Here is a 12,912-nt window from a genome sequence, read left to right on the forward strand (position 1 = left end):
TGACAAAAACAGTCTTTTGTGGTTCGTCAATCATTCAGAATCTCAAATGATTCCTCTATTTCCTTTAGCCAGGCTCTTGCCTCGACTAGGTCAACCCGTTCCTTGGAACTCTGAGAGCTTAGAGACTTAAAGGTCCTGAAAGAATTTCCTATCGCATTGTTTCCTCAAGGTGGTGGTTGGGGATAATAGTCTAAGTTCTGTCTAGACAGGTCCATGAATTGTCGTATAGGAGTACCGTCTCGGGTCTCATTTCCTTACTCGACTTTCTGTTTCCTTAGTATGAAATGTTTCATCCTACTCCCCATAATTGGGGTCATTTTTTTTTTTTTTTAAATCCTCATTTTCCACTCCATTATGTCATGGGTTCCTTCTATCTTGATGGCGACCTCCCTGACTATCACGTTCAGGGTTTGCTCTAAATCTTATTCCTCCAACTATGGCTCTCATCTAAGTTCTCATCCTTACGCTCTTGAACTTTCGGAACCTAAATTCTATTGGAATACCTCATTATTCCCTTATCATCTTTCTCGGTATTAATCTTTTATCTAATTGTTGGCTTTCTGCCTTCATTCATCACCTTTTTCTGGCACAATATGCTCTTTTCCAATAATTCGGTCTCTATTGCAATCTTAAACAGCTTTTCGGTACTGGCTCCGGTTACCTTCACTACTATTTCCATTTTCTCAAAATCTCTTATCAATTCTCCCAAAGACATTATCATCTTGAGTCTCTCCTTTTTACTAAGGGCATCAGCCACCACATTGGCTTTCCCCGAATGATACAGAATCTCCCAATCATAATTCTTGATTAGCTCTAACCGCCTCCTCGGGCGTATGTTGAGCTTTTTCTACGTAAAAATGTACTAGAGCTCCTATGGTTTGTGAATCTCACACTTCTCTCCATACAAGTAGTGCCTCAAATCTTTAGGGCAAAACTATTGCCACGAGCCTAAGCTCATGGGCGGGGATATCGAATTTCATATTACCTTAATTGTCTTGACATGTACGCGATTACCTTACCGTGCTGCATAAGCACGCACCCTAAGCCCTTGTGCGAAACGTCACTACACTTCACAAAATCTCCTTTTCCATCCGGCAACGCCAGCATAGGGGCCATCACCAACCTCTGCTTCAGTTCTTGAAAGCTGTTCTCGCATTTCTCTGTCCATTCGAACTTCTCAGTCTTACGAGTAAGACGCGTTAAAGGGGCTACTATCTTTACAAACTTGAACAAACCTCCGGTAGTGACCGGCCAATCCTACCTCTGGTAGTCGACCTAACCATGGTCATCAATTCATCAGTGGTCCTTTATCCAATCTTGTCAGGATCCTCCATGGGATCCTCCTCAACAACTATCCCTTCTAGGACAACATCCTCAACCGCTACATCCTCAATATCAACATCATCCGGTCCTGCATTAGGACACTCTATCGGATCCACAATCCGATCTCCAATTAGTAATAAAACATCATCACGCTGTTGCTCCTCAACCTCAGGGTTCGGAGTTCCGCTAACATATACGATAACGAACTACGCTCCTATCACGATATTTATAAGGGTTCCCATAAGGGTTTTAACTATCAGTACTACGTTAGGTAGCCCGACTATGAACTTGGCAAGAGTTCTTATTATCTTTGTGAACTTATTATCTTAACGTCCCATCATCTCTGAGGTTTATAACGCTTAGCTCTGATACCACTTCTGTAACACCCCCAAATCCTGGGTCGGGGATCCGGGTTATCACGAGTTCCATTTCCCTTAATAACACCCAATCTTAATAATTACTCAACTACTCTGTACTGTGACCCCACAATAAACACACACACCACACGTTATAGTCTCAGAGATGAACATCCAAAAATAACCACAAGTCATTTTATTCCACAATTATCTGCCAATACACCTTAAAAGGTTTTCTGAAAAAAATTTACATTTTGTTTGCCATTATTACAATTCATAAATATACATAAATCTGGTACATTAGAAGTTGAAAGCCTAGCCTATTGGTAGCTCCTACCTCAGCTACGGCGGCATCAATGCTTCTAGAAAACTACGGAACGTCTCCTAATCGCTTGCGAATCGGGAGCTTGGTCCTGTTCATCCTTTCTATCTGTTGTTGTGTGATGAAAGAAGAAAGCAAGGGTGAGCAGCAAGCCCACCAAAATAATATGTATAATGATTAATAGTATATGAGCCTTCTCTTAGTACTCATGAAAGTCTTGGTCAAAAGCAATGAACCAAGTTGATATCTTAATGCGATGAAGTCGCAAAATATTCAGTATATATTTATATACATATATACTTTTCAAAATATTGGAAGTCCTCTTCCATGCATAATATACACAAAGTCCCAGTGTATAACTGTATATAAAAAAAAATATCGTTGCAAGGTGATCTCATATATCTAACCCTGTCTCAACGTTTTTCTGAAAATCTTTGTCATGCATAAGATAATCATTTACTAGATATAAGTTTAAAAGATGAAGTTACAAGATACTCCAATATACTTATATCTTTCCCAAATACTACTTGAACTACCACCGTTCAAGTTATAATTAGCTTTAAAAGTTCATCACATAGATGAGACTATAAGACAAGATTTGAATAGATTAAATCTTTAAAATATTATCAAAATAAAATGAAGTTACGAGATACTTCATTTGATGTAAACATCATTTTGAAAACTTGACCCTGCCAACACTCAACAATCGCCCAACCGTAGCCTTTCTGATCGAAGTGCTCTGGGTAGTGTTGCAGAAATTATCCAATTGGATGATGAACTCATTACGGGAGTTTGCCGCGCCAGGAAGACCACTTACGATGATCAGTCGTAGTAGTACAACCCCACCATTTTCTACATGTAGAGGAGAACCTGTCGGATTTACTTGTCAACCGAACACTGAACTCCTAAGGAATGGACCGCCTTAGCGGAACTTCCAGGCCATTTGGGCCAATATAATAAGGCTGGGCCGGCGCTACTCGGCCACTTACGCCACTCCTAGTTCAGATGAAATCCATGACTCTGAAACGTAAAGCTCGTCCCCACTTTCCCTAAGTAGAAACTTGTTGATACGGCTCCACCAAGAAGTCGTATCTATTTGGAAAGGAGAACTCACCGATATTTCCCAGGCGATGCCTGTTGATGGATTAACTTGTTCCAGGAATTTTACTTCCCGAGTGTTGGGTAAGTAATCAATTCATTTATCAAAACAGCAACCTTGTTGCGAATATAAAATACACCACAGAGCCGGATCCCTCAGGTTTTGAGCGAGTATTTAAATCCCCTTAAAAAGGAAGATCTTAAATATAAAAATGAGTTTTGGGATCCGCTCTAACTTTTAAAAATCATTTTGAAGACTCGAAAACACTTTATAGAGTGTTTGGAGTAAAGCTGATTTAATGAAGTAAATCAGTCCCCAGAATATTTAGAAAATGACTGAATATTATTATTTAAATAATATTCCCATAAAGAATAATCTTTATAAAAATAATTGAAGTAGAAGTTTTAAAACTTATACTTGAAACGAATATTAAATAACCAAAGATATACTTATATGAAAGTACTATCTTTATTTGAATAATCGAAAATAAGTTTGATTATTTACACCTTATTCTTTAATAAAATAAAGAATATATCTCAGCAAATAATCGGAGTCATAGATCCTCAAATGAATATTCAAAAATATTCATTAAATAATATAAACTGAGTCATAAGCCCTCGAATGAATATTCAAATAATATTCAGATAATAAAATAAAAGGAGTCATACATCCTCAATTGAATATTCAAATAATATTCATTAATATAAAGGAGTCATACGCCTTCGAATAATATTCGAAATAATATTCAATAATAAAATAAAGTTAAAGTTATCGAATAAACCTTATTCGATTAATAGTTTTGAAAACTATGACCATATATATATATAAGTATATATATATATATATTTATATCCATATATATAAAATCTACTCGGGATCCTCGACTCCCGGTTTTAGAAAATATTTTTCACCTTTGGGTCCCTATACTAAGGGTATATGCAAATTACCGCTATCCTCTAGCATAGGTATTATCAACTGAATCAACAATTATATATGGAAAGAATACGAAACAGGCATGCATATATATATATACCATAGCAGCATGCTTCAATATATTGCAACATTTGCTATAACAAATATGCATTTAACGCAAGATCATGCATATACACCAATACATCACAACAACAGTTATAACGGATAGAAACTTGCCTGAGCGACTTGGGGGTTACGAATGGCTCTGGACGAGTCTGGTAACCTATAAGCAACAAGTAAGTTGGAATTAAACCAAAGTCACTTGTAAATCTATACTTTAACTAACTTAGACTCTAACGCTTGTTTTGCGCTTACTAATTCTCTTAAGTCACTCGAGTACCCTCGGCTCCACCATTTTTAATAATTTAACCTTTACGAGTTTTAAGGCGATTCCTTCGCGAGTGTCTTACCAACTGCCTAACACTCTTACCATAATTGTTTCTTACCCCAATTAGTCATTTAAGGTCCTTAACCAAGGTTTTAAAGTAAGGCGAGGGGAAATGTTTCGTTCGCGAAATGTCGTTACTTGAAACGGTCGTTTCTCCTAAACCGTGCATCGGAATCGAACGAACTACATATCAAAACGAAGCTCGTAACATGAGCTATCTAGACATGGCAATGGTCAACATCTAGCAGGGGGTTCTCGGGTCCTAATGTTATGCACAAATACAGTCTAAAGAAAATTGGACGTTACGACGGCTATGTTTACGCGATTTCCCAATTTTAAACCATTCAAAACCAACCCAAATTCAACCTCAAATCCAACATACAACCAACATCCATCCTTATCACATCATAACAACCCCAACCAATTCAATTTTAACATTCATACTTATGCCTAAGCTTACCTTTAACCATACTTAAGTTCTTTTAAACAAAACAACAACATTTACCATTCCATTTCAATACCAATTCAATCCCAAACTCTAAATCACTAATATCAAGCTACAATATCATCCTACTAATCAAAATCATCTTATAATACATAGGAATCTAGGGTTTGGAGATGATATACCTTCCTTGAAGTGGTGGGAGGAGCTAGGAAGCCTTAAGAAGCTTTGAGAAGTCTTAGGAATGCTTGGATCTTCAAGGAAAACAAGAAAAACTTCAAGTTAAAAACTTGAAAACACTATTCATAGTCTTCTTCTTTGATTAAATGAAGAAGATGGAGAAGGAATTGATGGCTTAAACTCATGATATAGCCCTAACTAAGCATGAAGATGATTAGGTAATTAACTCACCAATTTAGGAAGCTTGGATCTTTGATTTTGAATTTCTTGCTCTTTTGAATAGTAAAAAGCCGAGAGCTCTTCAAGAACAAGCCTTGGTTCTTTTTGATTTTGATGAAAATGATTTTGCTTGGCTTGGTTGGCTTGTTTTTGTGTTTGATTTAGTTAATTACCTTGTTGCCCTTGAATTTGTGTGGTTAAAAAGCCACCACACCTCCTTCCTTCCCATGTCATGCTTGTGTCATCCTCATGATGTCATCCTCCCCTCCTTGTCCTCTTTCTATTGGTTGGATGACATCATCCCCACTAATCCCTTTGATTAACTTCCTAATTGTTTGCCTAATGACCGCTGATCTGTTATACGGTTCGCTTTACTTTCGTTCTCGTTTATCGTTTGAAGGATCATACCCGGGATCTTATTACTTAGGTTCCCTTAACCTTTCTTAATACATTATATTCCTTTTTATGATCCTCTATTATAATCCTTTAATTTAAATCCGTTTTATCCTGTTACCTTATACTCAATCCTTTCCGTATCTAGTGGATTTCCGGGAAAAATTCAAGTGTTCGGAAATTGGATTCTGACGATCTTTACATACACTTATATACCACATAGAGTACTAATAATATCCCAGAAGATCAATAACAGAACCCCTACATAGTGTGGCATGAAAAGTTTTCTCATTCAGCAAAAACACTATTCATAAGGGTTTCAAAATTTTTCCAAAAATTGGGGTTATTACAGTTATTTTTCTAAAAATTTATTTATTTTCGAATTTATTTTATTAAAAATATGAATTTTTGTTCGGATGATTGTTTGTATGATTTGATGATTGCATGTTGTAGAGCTTGTTTTCTTGATAATTTTCATATGTCATACGTCTGATTTGGAGTTCAATAACATGTTCAAATTTGAGTTTGATTTTCGAATTTTAAAATTAGGGTTTATAACACGTATGAATGTTCTTAATTGAAATTTGGGGGTTTCTTATTCTGTGATAGATTGATGTTGTGTTATAGTGGGTTGTGTTCTCTGTGAAATTTGCAATCTAGTCGTATAAGTTTCATGAACCAACGAGGTCTGTAGAGAAGGGAGTTGTGTTTTGAAGTTTTCCGATGTTCGCCGGAAACTGGAAAATTTCACGGCCAAATTCCGGCCAACTCAGGGATTGTTAGGATGAATTGATTGCATGGTTGTGTTCCTGGTGTTGTGTAGATGTGATCTGGAGGTGATGGTGGCCTGAGCATCCCTGGAACGTGTTCTCCGGCCATCCCCGACTGTTTTCCGGCGACCCCCTGGAAAATTACAGTTTAGTACCTATAGTTTTGAAAACGATGCAGTTTGGTCTCTGTAGTTTCCAGACTTTGCAAAAATTGGATTTCTGTTTTAAAAATGTTTAAAAATCATATTTCTTATTTATTTTTATTATAAAAATTCGTTTTTAATTTCTGAAAATTCTAAAAATTATTATTTTAATTCTGAAAATTATTTTTAATTCACAAATAAATCTAAATTAATTAGTTAATTAATTTCAGTTAATTTCTAATTGATTAATTGGTCAATTAATTCGAAAATTAATTGATTAATTGATTTAATTAATTATTAATTGATTTTAATTAAATATTTAATTATATTTAATTATTTAAAAATGATTTAAAAATTCTGAAAAATAGTTTCGAGCTTTAAAATATTATTCTAAATTATTTCTAAGGCTCGATAATTATTCTAAAATTATTTCGGAGCCAGAATTGGCCAACCGAACCCTGTTTATTAACCCGAAATTGATCCAACGACCCGTTTTAATTCCGAAAAATGTATTAAAACTAATTTTAAATACTAGAAAGCCTATTTATGACCCGAGACTTCTTTATAAATAATATATCATTGATTATGTGATGTATTATGTGCTATATGTGACTTGTTAATTGACTATCAGTCTATATATTCGGTGTTTACTTGATTATTGCATAACTTTCAATCCGTAAATCGGATTTGGGTAAAACAAAGGGTAGATAGAAGTATGTGTTGAATAGAATTCCATGAAAAAATTATTGATAGATGCTTATGATATGTGAGCAGAAGAGGCAAGACGTAGGAAAGGGAAACAGAGAGTTAAGGAGTAGGACGGTTATGATTGGAAGCGAGTGCAGTGTAGTAAGCTAATATCAGGCAAGTATTCCGAACTTTCTCGAAATATTGTAATACGTGATAGTCTTGTTGATATTGCAAGTGCTTTGAAGCACTGAAACCTAAACCCTGATTCCAGTTATTGTTCTTGAGCCATGAACCTTATTCTTTCTAGACCATTGATTGTTGTATACCCAAACACGAACCTCAAGTATACGATACTACTCCACAAATACATGCAAACAAAATCCCAAACACTGAACTGAATTACTTGTACATTCAATCATTGTATCCTATGCATTGAAAGCCCAAATCTTTGAAACCCTGAAATGTTGATTTCTTTGTTATCCAATTCTTTCATTACCCAGCACCCAAGCTTTTAAATTACCTTATTGATCCTTACAAGGATTGAAACCCTTTCAATGTTAAACACTCATTATTGTTAATAATTCTGGTTATTGTTTATTATTGCATATTCTGTTATTATGTTAGAATTGGATTGTTTTTATAAAATTGTGGACCAGATTCGTGGTCAGACCATATAATGGTCAAGTTAGGCCAATGTGTGCCTTGGATCCAGTAGTTGGAGCAATGCTGTGTGCCTTGCTTGGGGTTAGTGCGTGATTGATCAGCAGCCTAACCTTGGTTTTTAAATTAAAAGTATAATATCCAATTCTAAATCATAATCCAATGTTCACTTGATATCATAATCATATTCACCTGATGATCATTATTCTCAGTTTTGTCATTGTGACTTGCTGAGCTAGTTAGCTCATTTGTGCGATGTTGTTTATATTCTTTCCAGTTAAAAAGGAACCAGTTGGTAGCGAGGATCCCCAGTCCAGCGCGAGAGCTAGGGGTTCAAGTTGAGAAAGCTGAGCTAGTAGGCTTCTTTTGAGATAATTTAAGTTTGTAAAAGTTTGTAATAATGTTTAATACTCAGTTTGAGTTTGAATTAGTTGGGATTTGAACGGTTTGTAATATATTAGTGTGTGTGGCTTGTGTGCATACTTTAACCTGTTGCGGTCCGTGGTGGTTGGTAAGTAGGGTCACTGCATATATTATTATTATCTTTATTATTGTTATAAGCAGGTTATAAATAAGGTGTGTGTGGACCCTAAACTTCTGACCCGGGTTTGGAGGGCGCCACAGGTTTGGTATCAGAGCTACAGGTTATAAGTCACTGACACAAGCCCAGGTTGACGGGAATGGGTAGAGGGATAGGATTAGAAGTAAGGTATAGGATGATAGAACGTCGAGAGGTTGAGTGTTATGGTATAACCGGTATTAGTATAGTTTGCGTCGTGGTACGAGATTCTTATATTACGATATGATTTCAGATAGCAGAGATGGCCGACTCTTTTATTCCCGTATCAGCTGATCACTCAGAGCCTTCAGTTGGAGCACAGCATCGGATCCACATCCTGTTATTCCACCAGCATTGGCTATTCTACCTCCACCGGTGTTGCAGCCCGTACCATTGCAGGCTATTCCACCTCCAGGCATGAGGCCACCTGTTAGAGGACCCCCACCTGCTGATTCAGGCTTTACTAGTCATTCAGTCACAGGAGTACCTTTCCAGTTCTCTTCCTATTCTGTCCCATATCATCAGTTTGAGGCTTGCCTTATGGAGCAGCGATTCCTACAGGGTCAGATCCAGGAGTTATTGCATATCATGCGTACCAGAGAGATGGGGAGTGGTGAGAGGCGACTTAGGGAGAGGCTCCAGGCGTTTCGTAGAGCAGCTGCTGTGAGGATTGCTGATGCTACACATGAGGACATCACCCCTGATTTCCTAGTAGAGTGGGCTAAGTGGGTTCTAGAGGAGCTTGAGGAGATAGGAGGTCCAGATTTGCCATGAGTTAGAGATTCTGAGATGGAGATGCTGAGCAGTGTTGTTATGATTATGTAGTATGTACAGTAGTGTGTAATGTGTATCAGTAGACTTTTGAGTTGTATTTATAGACTAGTGATGTTGACTAGTGAGTAGGTTATTGTACCCTTTTTGCTTTTACTTTCGAAGCGTCTTTACGCTTGTACTACCTAAAACTTTTGATCTATATATATCAGTACCTTTTTCCTTTCCAACACTGTCATTTACTTTATCGCACCTGTTTTACTTTACCTTATTTATTGCACCAGTATACCCTGTAATACCATGTACCATGTTTTCCATAACTGTTTATATTCTGTAAAGAAGCATGCAATTTACTTAGTTATAACTGTTTTCAAAAAGAGATATTCCTGTTTTACAAAACTTTTCTTTTATACAAAGATTTGATTCAAAAGCTAAATAAATTGATTGATTCTTTACAGAAAATGCCTCCCAGAAGAAATACCCGCACCAACCCCCAGAATGAAGAAACCAACAACAACAACAATAACAACCAAGATGATACAAACCAGAATGTGAACCCAGGACCCATGGACCCAGCAATAGCCCAGATTCTTCAAATCTTGGCCCAACAAACAGTTCACCTGGCATAACAACAGCAGAGACAGACCAATCCCCAGGTAACTTTCAAAACTTTTCAGGCAGTAAACCCACCAGAATTCAAGGGTTCCTTAGAACCAATTGAAGCAAATGTGTGGTTAAAGGAAATAGAGAAGGCATTTGCCTTGGTAAAAGTGAAAGAGGAGCAGAAGGTTGAATTTGCAAGTTACTATCTAAAGAATGAGGCCACCTATTGGTGGGAGATGGTGAAGACATTGGAAAGCACATATGTTATTACTTGGGAAAGGTTTAAGGAATTGTTTTTAGAAAAGTATTTTCCTCAGTTTGTTCAGGATCAAATGGAGCTGAAGTTTTTAGAATTAAAGCAAGGGAACATGTCGGTAACAGATTATGAGGGGAAGTGTGAGGAATTGTCAAGGTATGTGCCGTCGTATGTTGATACTGATAGAAAGAAAGCTAAGAGATTCCAGCAAGGCTTGAAGCCATGGATCAGAGGGAAGGTAGTTATTTTTGAATTGGATACCTATGTCGGGGTTGTACAGAAAGCTATGATCGCAGAGACAGAGAGTGAGATGTTCCAGAAAGAAAAGGAAAGCAAGAAAAGGAAAGTTGAGGGAAGTGAGGGTCAGTCACAAACAGGGAAGTTTCCAAATTTTAAGAAGGGCAAGTTTCAGCCAGGGAGAAATTTTAATTTCAGGAGACAAAATGCAGGAGACGGAGGCCAGGGCAATCGTCCAGCTAATATGAATCAGCCGAATCAATTGAGATTAACTTTTCCAGATTGTCAAGTATGTGGAAAGAAGCATGGATGAGTTTGTAAAAAGTTGAATGTGGTATGTTTTAAATGCAACCAGAAAGGGCACTACTCGAGGGAGTGCAGAAATCAGCCAGCAAGAGAGCCAGCAAATAAGGATCAGCCTATCCGGAATCCAGCAGTGAAAGTTCCAGTTATTGAATTTACATGCTTTAAATGTGGGAAGCCAGGACATATGGCCAGGGATTGCAAGACACCAGCCCCAGTCAGTAATGCATTGAGGATTATGGGATCTACCCCAACAGTGAATGAGACTCCGAGGGCTAGAGTTTTTGACATGTCGGTGAAGGATGCGATCCAGGATGCGGATGTCGTGGCAGGTACGCTTAATGTGAATTCTTTATGTGCCAAAGTGTTAATAGATTCGGGAGCAACTCGATCGTTTATTTCACAAGATTTTGTTAGTAAGTTAAATTGTCCAGTTGGGTATTTAAATGAAATAATGACTGTGGAATTAGCAAATCAAGAACGTGTAACTGTTAACCAAGTTTGTGGGAATTGTGAGATTAAGATTTCTGGTAGTAAGTTTTGGGTAGATTTGATACCGTTTAAGTTAGGAGAATTTGACGTTATATTAGGAATGGATTGGTTATCCAAGCATGATGCTCAGATAGATTGTCGAAATAAGAAAGTAATGGTAAAAACGCCAGACGAAAGAATAGTAACGTTCAAGGGACAGAAGCAGGTAAAGAAGTACTTAACGATGATTCAAGCCAAGAAGTTACTACGACAAGGATGTGAGCATTTCGCAGCATATGTGATCGACAGAAGTCAGGAGCCAGCAAAACTTGAAGATATTCCAGTTGTGAAGGAATTTCCAGACATGTTCCCCGACGAGTTACCAGGACTTCCTCCAGATAGAGAAATTGAATTTGCAATCGACTTAGCACCTGGAACCGAACCAGTATCCAAGGCCCCGTATAGAATGGCGCCCGTTGAGATGAAAGAGTTAGCAAAGCAATTACAAGAGCTGTTAGAGAAAGGAGTGATCAGACCCAGCGTATCCCCGTGGGGTGCACCGGTATTATTTGTCAAGAAGAAAGATGGAAGCATGAGACTGTGCATCGACTATAGGGAGCTCAACAAGTTGACAATCAAGAACAAGTATCCGTTGCCCAGAATTGATGATTTCTTTGACCAATTGAAGGGAGCCAAGTATTTCTCCAAGATCGATTTAAGATCGGGATATCATCAACTGAAGATTAAGCCAGAAGATATACCAAAGACAACTTTTCGAACAAGGTATGGACATTATGAATTTCTAGTAATGTCTTTTGGATTGACCAATGCCCCGGCAGCGTTTATGGACCTGATGAACAGAATTTTCAAGGAATATTTGGACAAGTTCGTTATAGTATTTATAGACGATATTTTGATCTATTCAAAGACGGAGGAGGATCATGCGGAACATTTAAGGACAACTTTGGAGATTTTAAGGAAAACGAAGTTATATGCTAAATTGTCGAAGTGTGAGTTTTGGCCACAGGAAGTTCAGTTCTTAGGACACATAGTCAGTAATGAAGGGATCAAAGTGGACCCAGCAAAGATCGAGGCAATTACGAATTGGGAAAGACTGAGAACACCCACTGAGGTAAGAAGTTTCTTGGGATTGGCAGGATATTATCGACGATTCGTTCAGAATTTCTCAAGAATTGCAACACCATTGACAAAGCTTACACGAAAGAATGAAAAGTTTATATGGAATGACAAGTGCGAAGAAAGTTTTCAGAAATTGAAGCGGAGATTAATCACAGCACCTGTTTTGTCACTTCCAGACGATCAAGGGAATTTCGTAATTTATAGCGATGCTTCTTACAAAGAATTAGGATGTGTTCTTATGCAGCACGAAAAGGTGATTGCGTATGCATCAAGGCAATTAAAACCATACGAACAGAAGTACCCTACTCATGATTTGGAGTTAGCAGCCATAGTATTTGCTTTGAAGATTTGGAGACATTATTTGTATGGAGAAAATTGTGAGATTTTCACGGATCACAAAAGTTTGAAATATATATTTACCCAGAAGGAACTTAATATGAGACAAAGGAGATGGTTAGAATTGATCAAGGATTATGATTGCTCGATTAATTATCATCCCGGTAAGGCGAACGTTGTAGCAGATGCGTTAAGTCGGAAGGAAAGGTTAAATGTGTTATCCGTACCTGAAGAGATATATAAAGAATTTCAAAAATTGGAATTGGAGATTAGAATTTA

This window comes from Apium graveolens, chromosome 9, assembly GCF_009905375.1.
Source record: "Apium graveolens cultivar Ventura chromosome 9, ASM990537v1, whole genome shotgun sequence".
NCBI lineage: Eukaryota > Viridiplantae > Streptophyta > Magnoliopsida > Apiales > Apiaceae > Apium > Apium graveolens.